Source organism: Monodelphis domestica, chromosome 5 (genome assembly GCF_027887165.1).
Source record: "Monodelphis domestica isolate mMonDom1 chromosome 5, mMonDom1.pri, whole genome shotgun sequence".
Taxonomy (NCBI): domain Eukaryota; kingdom Metazoa; phylum Chordata; class Mammalia; order Didelphimorphia; family Didelphidae; genus Monodelphis; species Monodelphis domestica.
In genome coordinates, this window is record NC_077231.1 from 201740365 (window position 1) to 201757067 (window position 16703).

At 37.0% G+C, this 16703-nt stretch overlaps 1 protein-coding gene across 2 annotated transcripts in view; it reads left to right on the forward strand.

Moving 5' to 3' along the window:
* The first annotated feature begins 4483 nt into the window (after positions 1–4483).
* NRF1 (nuclear respiratory factor 1) overlaps positions 4484–16703 on the forward strand; it is a 125893-nt gene continuing 113673 nt past the window's right edge. Inside the window, exon 1 of one of the 2 annotated variants that reach the window (XM_007504301.3) lies at positions 4484–4663. The gene's annotated coding sequence lies outside the window, so the exon portion shown is untranslated. Of the gene's footprint in view, positions 4664–5317; positions 5453–16703 lie in introns of those variants that run through there. The other variant, XM_001366887.4, reaches the window with a different exon arrangement.

Here is a 16703-nt window from a genome sequence, read left to right on the forward strand (position 1 = left end):
CTCACAGTGTTTCCTCAATGTGGATAGAGGTTTTTCTTGTAGATTCCTCCAAGTTGTTCATGGTCACTGCATTGCCACTAATGGAGAAGTCCATTACGTTCAATTGTACCACAGTGTATTAGTCTCTGTGTACAATGTTTTCCTGGTTCTGCTCCTCTTACTCTGCATCAATTCCTGGAGATTGTTCCAGTTCTCATGGAATTCCTCCACTTTATTATTCCTTTGAGCACAATGGTATTCCATCACCAACATACACCACAATTTGTTCAACCATTCCCCAATTGAAGGGCATCCCCTCATTTTCCAATTTTTTGCTACCACACAGAGTGCAGCTATGAATATTTTTGTACATGTATTTTTCCTTATTATCTCTTTGGTAGAATTCACTTATGAAGCCATCTGGTCCTGAGGGTCTCTAGGTCTGGCTCTCAATCCACTGAGCCACCCAGCTGCCCCCTTAATTCCTTTTTCTAAGATGGGGTTATTTAAGTATTCTTTCTTCTGTTAATCTGGATAATTTATATTTTTTTGTAGTCATTCAGAGATGGGAGGTCCTAGGTTCAAATTTGGCCTCAGCAACTTCCTAGCTGTGTGACCCTGGGCAAATCACTTGACCCTCATTGCCTAGCCCTTACCACTCTTCTGCCTTGGAAACAATACTCAGAATTGATTCTAAGACAGAAGATAAGGGTTTAAAAAATAGTCATTCATTTCACACAGATTGGCAGATTTATTGGCATATAATTGGGCAAAATAACTCCTGATAAGAACTCCTAAAAATTCAATTTCCTCTTCATTGGTGGTAAATTCACATTTTTTGTATTGATAACCAATAATTTGGTTTTCTTTTTTCTTTTTCTATTTAAATTGACCTGTGGTTTATTTATTTATTTAAAAAAACCAGCTCCTAATTTTATTTATTAGTTCAATGGCCTTCTTACTTTCATTTTTATTACTCTCTCCTTTGATTTTCAGAATTTCCAATTTGGAGTTTAATTGAAAATTTTAAATTTGCTTTTTTTTAATAGTATTTTTTTTATTTGTATGCCCAATTCATTCATTTTCTCTTCCTCTTATTTTATTGATGTAAACATTTACAGATATAAAATCTCTCTTAAATACTACTTTGGCTGCATCCCATAAATTTTGGTATGTTATTTCAATGTTGCCATTCTATTTAATGAAATTGATTGTTTCGGTTATTTTTTTTTCCTTTAACCTCCTCATTCCTAAGGATTAGATTATTTTGTTTCTAATGAAATTTTTAATATATGTTTCCATAAATCCTTTATTGAGTATAATTTTTTATTACCTTATGATCTGAAAAGAATGTAGTTAAGATTTCTCCTTTTCTGCACTTGGTTGAAGTTACAATCATATTCTATTTCATTTCTGTAACAATTTGTTTAGTCATTTGCCAAAAGGTAGGCATCCCTTTACTTTCACATTTTTTTGCTACTATAAAAGAAGCTGCTATAAATATTTTTGTATATATATGTCCTTTTCTTCTTTCTTTGCTTACTTTGTGGGATTTACATCTAGAAGTTGTAGTACAGATAGGTCAAAGAATATGCTTAGTTCAGTAAATTGTGTTCCAAATTATTTTCTTTCTCTTTTTTTAACCCTTACTTTCTATCTTAGTTACAACTCAAAGACAGGACAAAGGCTAGTAATTTGCCCTGTTCACAAAACTAGGAAGTATTTGAGGCCAGATTTGAACCTAGGTTCTGTAGTCCCAATTCCAGACCTGACTCCCTATCCACTGTGCAACCCACCTGTAGCTCCAAGTTACTTTCCAGAATGACTAGACAAATTCACAGCTCTATCAGGCTCTCACTTTCAGTAAGTGAAGGGAAAAAGAATTGGATGAAATTGGGTAGGCTTTTGGTAATGAGTTGAATGATGACTAAGTTGGGTCAGGTTGCAAACACACAAACATGGATAAAATAAGGACCAGTAGCTTTCCACTCAAACTTTAGAGAAGGGATTGAAAATAGAATATAAAGGAGAGTGCTGAAGTTTTACTGGCTCTGATGAGTATCTACATCAGCCCAATTGTTATGGAAGAACATTTTTTAAAATTGTTTTTTTTAACAAACCTTAAGAAATATTATTTCCACACACAGTTGAACATTAAAAAATAATGCATTTGCAACTATAATTCTCCCTTTCATGCCATGGGCTTTTTTTTTTTTAAGGCTGTCATACCTTCTGTTAAAATTCCAACTCCTGTTTGTGTTTCTTTCTGAACTTCCTCCTATTTCTTTCTGTGCATTAAAAAAAGTTTTTTTTTTTCCTCCTGGCATTATTATCACTAGCCACACTCTTTCTATCAATTAAATGAAAGGAAAACAAAAGTCTTGTAACACATAAGCATGGTCAAATAAAACCAATCTACATAATCAAGCAAAAGCAAAAATATATTTCTATGCTTTGTCCCCATTATCTCTCTCTTAGGAGGTAACATGCTTCATCAAAGGTCCCCTGGAAATATGATTAGTTATTGCTTTGATCATAATTTCAAAGCCTTTTAAAGTTATTTTTCTTTACAATATTGTTGTCCTTTTATAAATTTTTCTGGTCTTGATCATTCTACACTGCATCCAAGGTTCTTTCAAATCTTTTCTTTTGTTTATTTTACTGTTCAAAAACATTAAATTATGGAAGAACAGTTTTATTAATGAGTTAAACAAGGATATAGGGGTGATAATTATCAAGTTTGCAAAAGACTCAAAGCTAAGGTGTATAGCTAAAGCATTGGATGAAAGGCTATGATACTGGTCTGTCTACAAATATATTTAATATTATTTTACATGTGGGTTCAAAAAAATAACCTTAACAGCTAAAAAAATAGGATGAGACATAGCTTAATGTGAAAAAATTCTAGGGATTTTTTAGAAGAATGCAAATTCAATGAATCAACTGTATGATACGGTGGTCAAAATATATGTGTCATTTTAGGCTGCATTAAGAGAGGCTTACTATTCCAGGAATAGAGAATTGTTAGTCCCTTTGTATTCTGCCCTGGCCAAACTACCACTGAAGTCAATTCTGAGTTCCACCATTTAAGAAAAAAATTGAGAATCTGGAGAACATGCAAAGGAGGTCAATCCTAAAGTTCATTTATTTCAGCTATTGAATTAAGATTCATTTTGTTTTCACATACTTCTCAATAATTAGTCATATCATAGTCCACCCAGGTTTTTTTTTTTTTGAGGTGAATGATTGTGCTTTCTACTTTTTAATTTTGTGGGTTGAAGTTATTAACAGAAAGGATATACTTTGATTGTATGATATCTACATTGCCCATTGTATTTGACCAGTGAGTTTTTGCATTTTGTATTGTCTTTGGCTATTGTTCTTTTGCCTTTATTTCTCTGCTGTCTCTCTTTGTTTTCAATTCTCCAAATTTTTCATATTTGCTATTCCTTAAGTTATAGTTATATTTTTCAAAAAGTTTAAGAATAGATTTAATATGTGGCATACTAAATTATACATATTCATAATGAAAATATAGACTAGAATAGATAACACATATTAGGAGTAATATGTTTACTTTTAACATAACAATATAATACAATATCAATATATTGTATATTTTAAATTAAAACAGATAATGTATTACATATTAAATGTAATGCATTTATATTAAATATACCCATAATATAGTCAATATATATATATTTATGATGAAAATATATATCACAATAGGTAACATATTAATTGCAATGTCTTTATATTTAATATATTAATAATACATTAATATATTATAGATTTACCACAAAATATATAACATAGTAGATAATATATTACATACTAAATGCAGTTACATTTGATATCATATCAGCAACGTGTTTATATATTGATAAAAAAATAAAAATGTTAAATGTAGTACATTTACATTTAATTTTGAATTAATAATACATTCTCTATAAATGAAAAAAGTTACATACTAAATTCAATAGATTGACATTCTGTATCAAGTAAACAAATTTGTAATAGAATCATAATATATATTTTTATAATGAAAAATATGGTAAATATTTACATATATATGATTTTTTGTGAGGGGAGAACCTGGGAAGTATTTGGTTCGGGTTAGGGTTCTGGAAGATTGGAGGGAGCCGCAATAATGGCACCACAGGAGGAAGGTCCCTGAAACACCACTTGGCTTGAAGAGGCACCATATTGGGAAGGTCATTCACTGTGTTGTGGGAGATGCCGCTTTTCCCCGATTTTCTCTAATCATTTTCGACCAGTTGATTACTCTCTATATTTCAGCATTTTATTATTCGGATTGTTCCTGTGGTGCACGCCACAGCAGGCTCCGTTTCTAGGGCATCGGGAAGGTTGGAAGAAAGAGGGAGGCCACAAAAATCGCCTCGCGAACTTCACCTCCCGCAGAGCATCCACTGTGACCTCCCCAACATGGCGGCGGGGCGGGCGGGGAAGCAGGAGTCTCCGTGCGTGCCGTGCGTGCTCCCCCACCCCCTCCCTTTTCCTCCTTCTCGTCCTCCTCCTCCACCTCCTCCTCCTCCTCCTCCTCCTCCTCGGCGGCAGAGGCGGTAGCTCTCGCCATTGCCGCTGGTGGCAGGAGGCGGCGAGGAGCCGGCGCGGTCGTAGTCTCCACGGCGCAGGCCCGCGGTAGCGCAGCCGCTCTGAGGTGAGTGCCCTACCGCGCAATCTCCAGCTATTTCAGCCCCGGCGCAGCCGCAACACGCCGCCCGCCCGCCAGCCCGCCGGCCGGCCCGCCCGCCCGCCACCCCGGCACCCAAGCAGCGCCCCCCGGCCTCGGGGCACGGCGGCTCCGGCTCGCCTCAGGCGGGGGGCCTCGGCCCGGCCCCGCCAAACCGCCACTCCGAGGATGCGCAGGCCGCGCTAGGCCACGGGCGGCCTGGCGGGCTAGAGAGGGAGGGAAGGAGGGAAGCGCCGTGCTGAGGAAGAACCTCGGGTCGCCGGGCTTCGGCCTCCGCCCCGCCTCGGCCTCTGCTTCCCCGCAGGCTCCGGGAGCCGAGAGGCCCCGGGAGGGCGCGGGACCGGGTGGGGCCGCCGGCCGCCCCGCTGCGCCGTCCCCCTCGCCTCTTTCCTCGGGCTGGGCGGCGGCGGGGCGGCTGGGGAGACCGGCCTCCCCCGGGTGGCTTCCTCCCGCGCCGGGGTGGCGTGGGCTGCCTCTCCAGGTAGACTGGAGGGGCCCGGCGGGCGGGGGAACATGGCGCTTTGCCCACCTTTTTTCCAAGTTAGGAGGGCGGAGGAGGAGGAGGAGGCGGCGGCGGCCGCCGGAGTCGGGAGGCATCAAGCCCTTTTGTACACAACCCATGAGGAGGGACATTTTTCCCTCTTACCCGCCCCATCGGAGACCATGCCCTTGGAACCAGGCCCTTTGGGGGTCCCCGGGGTTTAGAGAGGAGAGTCCCCTCCAAAGTAGAGCTCCCCGGCCGCTGAAAAAAAAAAGGTGGGGGGCTCTCGAATGTCCTCGTGTGTGACTGACCGTCCCCGAGCTCATGCTTTTCAAGGAGGGAACACTTAAAGACGCTCTTCTTCCCATGGCCTCCTTTATGTATTTCCACCTCTGCCAAACGAGGCCGGGGGGTCTCTGGCCTCAGCAGTATAGGGATGCTGCTTCCAAAGTTTACAGAGAGCCTTTGACTCTGCCCATCCAGGACCCTTCGGTACTTGGAAGATGTTAGGGGTATTTTTGTGTTTTTTAAAAAGCTTCCAGTCTTGGTGGTGTACCAACCAGATGGAGGAGCTGTTGCCTTTTTTCTTCCAACCCTTTTTCAAACCTTAGAATTGAAACTGTTCACATCCAAGCAATTGGATTTGGTTCTTGCTAGGGTCATAGCTTCACAGGAGGAAGCCCTTCATCTCACTGGAGGATACCTGACCTTTTCTTTCTTTTTTCTTTTTAAATGGTGATTGAGTTCAGTTCAGCAAACACTGAGGCTCCACTATATATGCTGTAGGCACTGTGGTTGAAACGCTGGACTAGTCTGTCAAATTTTGACAGGCCAGGCCACACGATGGGTTCAACTTAGATGCCTGATTTCCCTGAGCCTCTGAATTTTCTACACCCATCCAGTGACTGATCCACGTCTCAGCCCTCCACTGTCAGTTTCCTTCCTTCATCCTTGTTCCTTAAACTGCCTGTGGTTGGGTTGGTACTTAACTTTGATTAGTGGCATAGGAGCTGCCCATAGTAATGAATTGGTGTTTGGTGAATGCTCAGACAGTTCAGGCTGAAAAATATGGAGTGGGGCCATAGTCATGTTTGAAAGCTTTTGATAGATTCACATAGTAGAAGTTGTAAATGTGAATACCAAGCACTGGCCTTTTGTATATCTGAGCACATTGTGAAAAACTTAAAAAACTAGTTCTTGAACATAATCTAGTATGCTTTCACTGTAAATTCAGAATCCTATTGATGGCATATGAATTTTACTCACTGCTTCACTTCTTTATATTTAGACTTATTTTCATGCTTTGAAGTGGTCCATTATACAATTTTTTTTCTTGTTTCCAATAAATAATTTGTTGAGGTACCCTCTGCCCCATTTTAGAGAATTAAAAAAATGTATTTTAAAGAAATTGGATGCTGGAAAAGACTGGTGGAGTGCCAGTAAGGTATTGATCATGCTTAGGATTTTCATTTTCCTGTTCTCATGTGAATTTAGGGTTGAAATTTTCTCCCTAACCTGCTCTTAGATGTCTAAAAACCTAAATTTTCTATGAATCAAATCTCTAACCTGGGATTATCCCCAGACTATTCATATCTAAGCAAGACAATTCCAACAGTTCTTAATGGTTTTATTTAGAATACAATCTCTGTGATGTCAGGGATAGATATTCCTTTATCATCAGTATCTTACAAGTAGTAGATGTTGAATAAAATAGCAAATAAAGTTAATAATTTTCCTATCAATTAGTGCTTGTGTGTTTGGTAGTTCTGATGCTAACTTCCAAGTTTTTAAGGGATCATAGGATATACCCAACTTTCTTCAGAAGAAAATATCCAGGTGTCAATGTTCTAACTGTAGCCTATAACACTGAAGAATGAGGTCATGGTAGAGCAGAAAGAGGCTTTTCCAGAGGTGTCTTTAGGTTTTGCCAGTGCTACATAGGGAAAATGCATGTACATCAGAAGAGTACCTGGGTGAGAAGTCAGAACAAAAACCATCAACCTTCACTGGGTTCTCTGGGATAATCACTAGCACCTGTTTTTCCCTTGGATTGGATAGAGGAAGGATTGCTGAATCGCACAAGTGCCTATCCTCTCACTGTACCAGGAGTTTGAGTTCACTATCTGTGGCTGTAATTAGTCCAGGAAATTTGATATCTGAATTTAGATCTCTGTGTGACAACATGTGCTGTCTCCAGATGGAGCTGGTTTCTTTGTAGTCTATATATAATTGTGTGTTTGTAAAATCAATCTTGCAGATAAATACAAATCTTGGGCCTTTGACTATTTCATTGGCACTATCATCACTAACTAGTGTTCTATCCTGTTCCTTTTTACTTTACCCCAGTAGAACAAAGCACATGCTTATAACCAGGGTTAGGCTACCAATATGTTTCCCACCAAACCTAGCAAAATAGCAGTAAAAAAAGAGAGACAATTTATTGTATTTCAGGATCATTTTTCGTTTAGAGCCAGTCCAGTTTTTCTTGGATGTGGGATGAAACTTTTTTATTTAAAGATATTTTATTTTCCCAATTCCATGGAATAACAATTTTCTACATAATGGAATGAACTTTTTGTCACCTACAATAGTGTTGTGAAGAAAACACCAAACATTAAAGTGCTGTGTAAAAGTGAACTAGTAAAAGCGACGGTTCTCTAAATCCAAGAGGCAGTATAGTGTAGTGGAGAGGGCCTGGCCTTGGATTCCAGACCCTTTAGCAATCTCAAGGCTCTGAGTTACAGAAAAGTTGTCTGTGTGATGGCAGGAATATCTTTACTAGATGAATCCTAGGTCTAACAAAATCTCACTGCAAGGATAGAGCTACTCTAGCTTTTCTATCTTCTTTATTCTGTGATTGCTAGTTTTGAAAATGAAATTGGTCTCATTAATATTTTTAATCTCTTCAGGAATTTGTCTGAGTTGAAATTCTGTTTAAATCTGGAGTTTACTTCTTGGCTTGAGTATTTTTGAGAGTTGATAGAGGAAAAGAAGGTCAGACAAATCTAATTAAGATGTTTGAAGATACCACACTCAACCACTGGATACTTTTTAGACTGACTTAATGAGATGAAACTTTTCCACCTGTATTTATTTTTATTGCACCATTGACAAACTCAAAATGAAAAATATCTCTGCACAAGGGAAGTAGAGAAATATTCAAGGGAATTCTTCTGTATTACTGTTTAGAGTTGCCTTTAGGATTAGACAAGTATTAGAATCCATCTAAGTGGGTTATTGTTGACCAGAACCTTATATTGTTGACCAGAACCATATATGATGCTTTTACCTCCAAGACCCTGTCCATGGTGTGCTGTTTAGCTATACCTTCATAGAGAAATTTTTATATGTAAAGAAAATGATGGCATATTGGGGCCAATTCACTCTGGGATTATCTACATCATGTTGAAATTGCACATTTGAGAAATTGTCACCTGTCATTCTTACATTATCAGGTCAGTGAGGACATTTTTCCTGGGTCCAAAAAGTATAACTTTCTCCCCATCCCCAAAGCAGATACTGCAGCTGTCTTACTAGTTTAGCTTGAAATTCTCCAGCTATTTCTGAGCAGATGAATTCTTGAAGAAATTAAATCAGATTGTAATAGAAGCATTGGGATAAGGGGACATTTGGTTTGTCAGTATAGCAAGTGATTTCTGAATTTTTAGTTAGTTATGTGGGCCTGTGTAAAAACTTGTTTCCAAAATCTATATAAGTTACTTTTTGATAACCAGATTATGGATATTTGTTTTGATTGGATTTTATTGTACAGTGGTATTTTCTGATGTGCTATATTTGAATTAGTTGGCTTTTAAATGCATAAATGTGCAGAGGTAGAATTACTAGCAATTTAAATAAAATTTTAGTGAGTGATTTCAAGTGGTGTTGAGTAAACTGTGCAAAAAAGCTTCATATATTCACAGTTTTGGAAATACTTGTATTCCATCTCTAGTAGTTATAATTCTAAAGAGCAGAAACATTGAAAGCCCCACTTGTTATTGTCACTAAATGATAATGTTGCTTGCCTCGCAACTATAATCCTACAGGGAATTACAGAAAAGAGGAAATTGTAATAAAAATATGATCATCTTAGACTTTTAAACAACTATTTCCTAAGAAGTAGGGTGGAAATCTAAGGGCCAGGAGTTTTCTAAACTACTTAATGAAAGGGGGATGGGAGAAGCTCTTTTGTAAAATTAACCTCTTTTGTTCGTCTTAATATTTTTTTCTGATGATTTTGGATTCTCTTATTGGATTATAATAAAAATTTTCATCTCTAGAGAATTGCTGAATGCAGGCAATTTTTGATTTACAAATGACCCATACCTACAAACATTTGTTTCTACCATGCTTCTCCCATAGAGCTGTGTGGATTAGATATTTAGGAAGGGAAAAAGTTGTGAAAAGTAAACAAAAATAGCTTAGGTGAACCAATCCAAGTGGTAGACTGACCAGCTTAAAGATTTCTTCCATTGTCTGAATGTTTATTTGACTTTGTTATAATGTCTTAAATTCTACCAGTTATAGGTTATTTGGGTTATTGGTAATTCACTATTCTATACTTATAAATTCAAATACTTTGGGAGGACTGAGAAACTTCTGATCATTTATATATTAGCATGAATTAAATTAGAAATATACAATCAAAAATACATAGATGAGATTGTATGTATCAAAGGAATGTGAGTTTTAATTTGAGGAATAGTAGGCCATGGTGGGTTTTGAGAGGGCAAAATGAAAGTACTAGCCTTTTGGGAGAGAGCTATGAACTCATTGGTGGTACCATATTTGTTTCAAAATTATACCTATGATTGTTTTGTACCCAGGAAGAGGGAAGGAAGTTTATTTACTTTTCTGGTTTCCTGCTTCTAGAACACAGACTTCATACTATTGTATGATTCAATTATATATATGATGGGTTAGATGGACATTTATGGGCTAGTTTGGGAAACTAACCAGAATTCATAACATGGAAGGTACTCAGTAAATACTTGCCCAATGAATGTTTCTGTGAGAAGATATTCTGAGTTCCATACATCTGAAAAACATTTGAAATAAATATAAAAGTTGGCAATTGCCTGTATTAAAATGTCAATATGTCCCGAGTGATGTAGTGATACATAACCATTTTTAAAATTTCTCAGCAAAATAATAATAGAACCTAATTTACAGAATCGTTATGCAGAATTCCAAAATCAATGTAAAACTTTTTCAGTTATATACTTTTTAAGTGTACATTTGATCTCATTGATCTGGGTGCTCCCTCTAGTGGTGGAGATAGCAAGTGGCCCCAACCATTTCATCCTGGGCAATTTTTGTCCCATACATCCTCCATTTAAAGAATAAAGTTCTTGAAGCCTTCCATCAATTATGAATATATTATAATAATATAAAATTTTCATGCTCACATTTCTAAAATTTACTTGAAAAAACTGCTTATTTGACTTCTGGGATTCAATTTCCTCATCTGTGCCGTGAAGGGTTTGGATTGGGTATTTTGAGATCACTTTTGACCCAAAAATAGTGATCATAGCCTTTAAAATGTTCATTACTGGGGCAGGTTGGTCCTACAGTGGATAGAACACCAGGCCTAGAGAGAGGAGGACATGGATTCAAATCTACTCTTTGACACTTCCTAGCTGTGGGATCTTGGGTAAATCACTTAACCCCAGTTGCCTGACCCTTGCTATTCTGCCTAAGACAGGAGGTAAGGGTTTAAAAAATAAAATGTTTATCACAGGAAGACCTTTTAATGCTATAACAAATTCCTCATTTAGACCTCTGTCTTAGTACCTTCTATTTCTTTTCCAGTCCCTGAAGCACTCTTTGCTTTTAGTTTATTTTGGTGACTAAGGTCATAGAAATTAAATCTGGAAGGGTCTTTAGAGGTCATTTTATCCAACCCTTTCATTTTACAGATGAAAAATCTGAGGCTCAAATATGTTGCCTAAAGTCACACAAGAAGGCAGAGCAGAATTCAAAATAAGATATCCAAAATCTAAATCTAGTGCTCTTTCACTACATCATGCTGCCTTTTTATTAGATTAGAAGACATAGTATAGAGTATTCTTATACATTGGATCTCAATTTGAATTCCATTTCTACCTTTGAGTTATGATAGGTTTGAAATACAATGAGAAATCTAGCAGGATGCCATGTGGAATGGTGGAAAGAATGAGATTTGGAGACAGGGACAAGTGTTCATATCCCAGTTTTGACACTAGCTTTAGCCCTGGGCAAGTAATTTAAACTCTCTGGGCCTCATCTTGATCTGTGAAGTGAGAATAGTGATACTTGTAGTGCTCATGTCACAGAGTTGTTGTGAGGGAAGTACTTTGTATGTCTTCAGGTGCTACCTATATAAGTGTATACTATCATTACTGAGAACAAATAATTTCATTGAGTGTATACTATCATTACTGAGGACAAATAATTTCATTAAAAGTTTAGGGCACTGTATGACCCTGGGCAAGTCATTTGACTCCAATTGTATCTAACTATTGCTGCTCTTCTGTTTTAGAATTGATACTAGGTCAGAAGGTAAGGGTTTTTAGAGAAAAAAAGTTTAGGGCAGTAATTGACAAATACCAAATGCTGAATCAGGATGATATTGAATAGAAATTTTACTATGGTACTTGAAATATTTTAATATTAAAAAATTTGGGATTCCAAATTCTATTGCTTCTTATAGCCCATCACCCCCATCAAGAAGGCAAGAAATATATGTTATACATGTGAAATCATGTAAAGCATTTCATACTATTCATGTTGCAAAATAAAAAAGCAAGAAAAATGGGGGAAGTGAAAAAAAATTACACTTCAATGAACACTCAGAGTTCATTAGATCACTTGCTGGGGATAGATAGGATTTTTCATCACGAGTTGTCCAGAATTGTCTTGGATTATCATCTTTTTCTTTTTTTTTTTAAACCCTTACCTTCTATTTTAGAATTTATACTGAGTATCAGTTCCAAGGCAGAAGAGCAGTAAGGGCTCAGCAATTGGGGTTTTGAATCATTAAATAGCTGTCTTTCACAGTTAATCATTGTTACACTATTACTCTTACTATATACAATGTTCTCCTGGTTCTGCTTCCTTTGCTTTTTATAGTGTTCATATAAGTCTTCCCTGTTTTTTCTGAAAGTAGCCTGCTCATCATTTCTTATAGTACAATAGTATTCTATCACAAGCATGTACCACAACTAGTTCAGCCTTTCCCCAATTTGTGGACATCTCCATAATTTCCAATTTTTTGCCACCACCAAAAGAGCTGCTGTAAATATTTTTGTATATATAGGGCCTCTTCCCTTAAAACAAATCTTGGGTTATAGATATAGCCGTGGTATTGCCAGGTCAGAGGATAGGAACAGTTTATAGCCCTTTGGAGATTGTGCCAAATTTTTCTCTAGAATGGTAGGACCAGTTCACAACTCTTCCAGTTGCATTTGTCTCTCTATTTTTCTATTGTCCCTTTTACATTTGTCCTTTTATGTCATGTTAGCCAATTAAATAGATATGAGGTTGTTTTAATTTGCATTTCTCTATAATCATTAGCAATTTAGAGCTAGATTTTGTATGATTATTGATAGCTTTGATTTCTTCTGAAAACTACCTGTTTATATGTTTGATACTTTGTATTTTCAATGCATATAACTTGACACTGGAAGTACACACCAGTCTTGCTTCTTCCTGTTCTCATTTTATTGTTGTAGTAATTTGAGAAGTCTGTAGACAGTGTTAGACAGTATCAATCTATGTGGGCAACTATGGGTACCTCCCTCCTTGGTTTCTGCTAATACTGAACTTTTCATAGGATTGTAGATTTAGAGCTTAGAGAGATCACATAGGCCAGTGAGTTACTCTCTTCCAATTTTACAAATGAGGAAACTGAGGCAGTGACATGCTCAGACTTATATTGTTAGTAAGTATCTGAGGCAAGATTTGTACTCAGATCTTCCTGGCACTGCATCTAGTACCTTACCCATTTCTCATGCTGCTTCTTAGTCTTGGCCTTGAATTCTGTTTCCTATACACATTTTAAAGAAATTTGCTAATGAATAGAAATTCTCTTCACTTTGTCCATGGCTCAGAGAGTACCTACTCTAGCCCTATATACTCAGTGTTTTGTTTTGTTTTGTTTTTTTGAGCCTTTCCAAAAGATCTATCAGAATCCTTTTCTGGATCCTTGCTGACAGAGTAATTTGGATTTTAATCTTAGATTAGTTGTATACTGGTTCCCTGTTACCTCTTTTGTTCTTGTTTCCTTGAAAACCAAGAAATACCTGACTCCTGAATATTTTGAGCTGCCTCCTAAAAAGAAAATAAATTTTTCACATCCTGCTTTACTTTGGAAATTTTGTGAAATCTTTTTGAGTGTGGGGTATTGGAAATGACAGCGGATTGGGATTGAGCGAGTCATTTTTCCTTTTCTTGACCTCAATTTACTTATCTGTAAAATGAATGGATTGGCCTGGATAGTTTCTAAGATAATTTCTAATTTAGACATTTTTTAAAATTTAAAACTATGAAAGTCTTTGCTTAAAAAAATTCCAACTTAAAAAACTTTATGATTCATTGGTGAAAGAACATCATAGATAGAGCAGGATAGGGGATTGCTTCTACCTGAAGTACTCTTCCTGATGGAGATTATGGCAAGCCATCTCCTGGTAGGGTTGTTTAGCAGAAGCAGTTATCTTATATATCAACTTCTGAGAATTCTTGTTTAGGGGATACTTGATTTATAATGACCTTGCCTTAATATATTGTACTGCAGAACCTGTAGGATCATGGCTTTAGAACTGAAAGGGTCTTGATACCTAATACAGTCTGATTCATTAATTTTATAGTTGAAGAGGCCAAACCAGAGTTCACAGAAGAGAAGTCCACAGTTGAACTTTTTTCCCCCACTGTTCCACATGACTTTGGCCCCAAGTGACCATTAGATTGAGTGTGTGTGTGTGTGCGTGTGCGCATGTGCGTGTGATTTGGCATTTGGGCCTTAAACTTTTTCATCTGTAAAAGGAGAGGATTTGACTTCTCAAGACATTTCCAGTTCTAAATCTGTGGTCCTGTGACCTGAAGTATATTGGTATATTTTTTTCCTTTCATGTACATATTAGACTATCATAATAGTAATTGGAAAAGCACTCCAAAACAGTCCTCTGGATCATTGCACTGCTACTAATGGAGAAATCCATTACATGTAATCACATGTACCACAGTGTATCAGTCCCTGTATATAGTGTTCTCCTGGTTCTGCTCCTCTCACTCTGCATTAATTCTTGGGCACCATTCTTGACATCTAATTGAGGTATAATACTTAAGTATTCTTTGCACTAAAGTCTTAGACTTGTCTTTTTCAAAACTATGTTCTAAGTTTTACTATTCCAGTATCAAATTGGAATGACTCTTAATGACCATTTCAAATAAATGAAGATTTCACAAATTAATTTGGATTGGGGACTTAAAAAAAACCCAAGCTTTTATTGTCTAAGAAATGCTTGCTTCTTGTGGTATTCTCAGTCCTCCATGTCCCTTGTGATTTTTCAGAGGGAGGCAAGTACCTTGGAGTAATGTGCTTGCTGTTAAGATTAGCTTAATGTAGAATAAATTCTAAATCCTGGGTTAACCTCATTTTCCCCCACATATTAACTTGCACTTGCAGAGAAAAGCACTTGCTGACTTTTGGATGAGTGGACTTGTCATCAGATACTATTTTAATAATTATTTTGGGGTCCTATCCATTACCATATTTATATTCCTATAGAAAGTATATTTGGTATCCATAACATTTTGGATATGTTGATAATGGAGCCAAATGGAATATGCTCCATTTTAGTCTTTGTGGGAGAAGATCCCATTTTGGATTGAGCTTATTATTTTTCTTCCTAAAGCCCCTCCTTCTCACTTTACTATTTCTCCCCATATAACACCAGTCTCCTATGTTCATAAACTTCATGTTACCTCACCTTTATTTCTCATTGTGTGTGGAAAAAGAAAACTCATTTAAAGACTTTGAATGTAAACAGATAAATCAAGAGGGAAGATGTTAATAACAGAATCGTTTCAGAATTGCTTCAGATTAGCTAAAGAGTCCAGATATCTATGAATAAATATTTCAAGACAAAGGAAAATGAATTATGACTTTATGTAGTAGAGGACTTGGTGGATATTCAAGAGAGGATAGAACCACAGCAGAATGTTCCTGAATGGTTTAAGAGAGAAATATGAATTGTAAAAGCATAATTTATGGCTTGTGCAGAAGAAATAGCTGGCAGAAAAAAAACCTTGAATTCATTGTGGCAAGTATCACCCAAGAAACAAAAGAGAATAACTGATTGGTAATGCAAATACACCTAAGTGAAGGACAGTTCAGAAGAATAGAAGCCAAAAGCAATAATGTTAAAAATAATCTTAAAAGCTAAAACCAGAGGAATTGTTTTTTGTCCTACAGGCAAGAGTTGCTGTTAGACCTTCTGCAGGGGCATGTTATGGTTTTCTTAGAGTAGCCCTGACTGCTCCTCGTGACCTCACTTTCTTAATTGTTTCAGCAACCTCCTATATCCCTTTGTGTGTGTATGAATGACTTTCAAATCTATCTCTTCCTTGACTCTTTTTCCTGAGTTTCAGATCTATTTTTCTGCCTACTGGAGGCTGCCTAACACCTCAATTTCAGTAAATCCAAAGCTTAACACTTGCCCCTAAACATGACTGAGGAAGGTAATTAATGTAAGTAAACTTCGTTTTCTACATTAAAAGACACTACATTATATCTCTGGTATAATGGAAAGAAATAGATCAGGAATCAGAAGTTGGTATGTAGAACAGCTACCAACACTTATTAGTTGTGTAAACCTAGGTGAATAATTTAAATTTGAGTCTGAGTTTGAGTCTCAGTTTCCTTGTTTGTAAACTATAAATGTTTTTAATAATGTCTTCATGATTTGTTGTGGGACTCAAATGAGAGAGTGCATATGAAAATGCCAATTTCATAAATGTAATATTTGATGATTTTTAACAACCTGAAATAATTCAGTTTTTGTTATGCAAATACAGAATTATGTACTTCAACTTAAAGTATTGCTTCATGCATTATTTGAACTTTGATTGTGTTTACTTCTATCTAGACTGGAATTAGATGGGGGGGAGGCAGGGGAAGACAGCCATCTCTAAGCATTATTGTACTATATGAGCCATTTGCTACATGCATTTATCATAGAAGATGAACATACATACAAATATTTTTGAAATCAGTCAATGGAGGAAAAATAGCATTTGAGTTAGATTTTTTTTTAAAACCTTTGCCTTCTGTCTTAGAATTAATATTGTGCATTGGCTCCAAGGCAGAAGAGCAATAAGGACTAAGCAATGGTGGCTAAGTGACTTGCCCAAGGTCACACAGCTGGGAAGTGTTTGAGGTCAGATTTGAACCTAATATCTTCTGTCTAGTCCTGGCTCTCAATCCACTGAGACACCCAGCCACCCCTTGAGTTAGATCTTGATGGATTTTTAGGATTTCAATAGCTG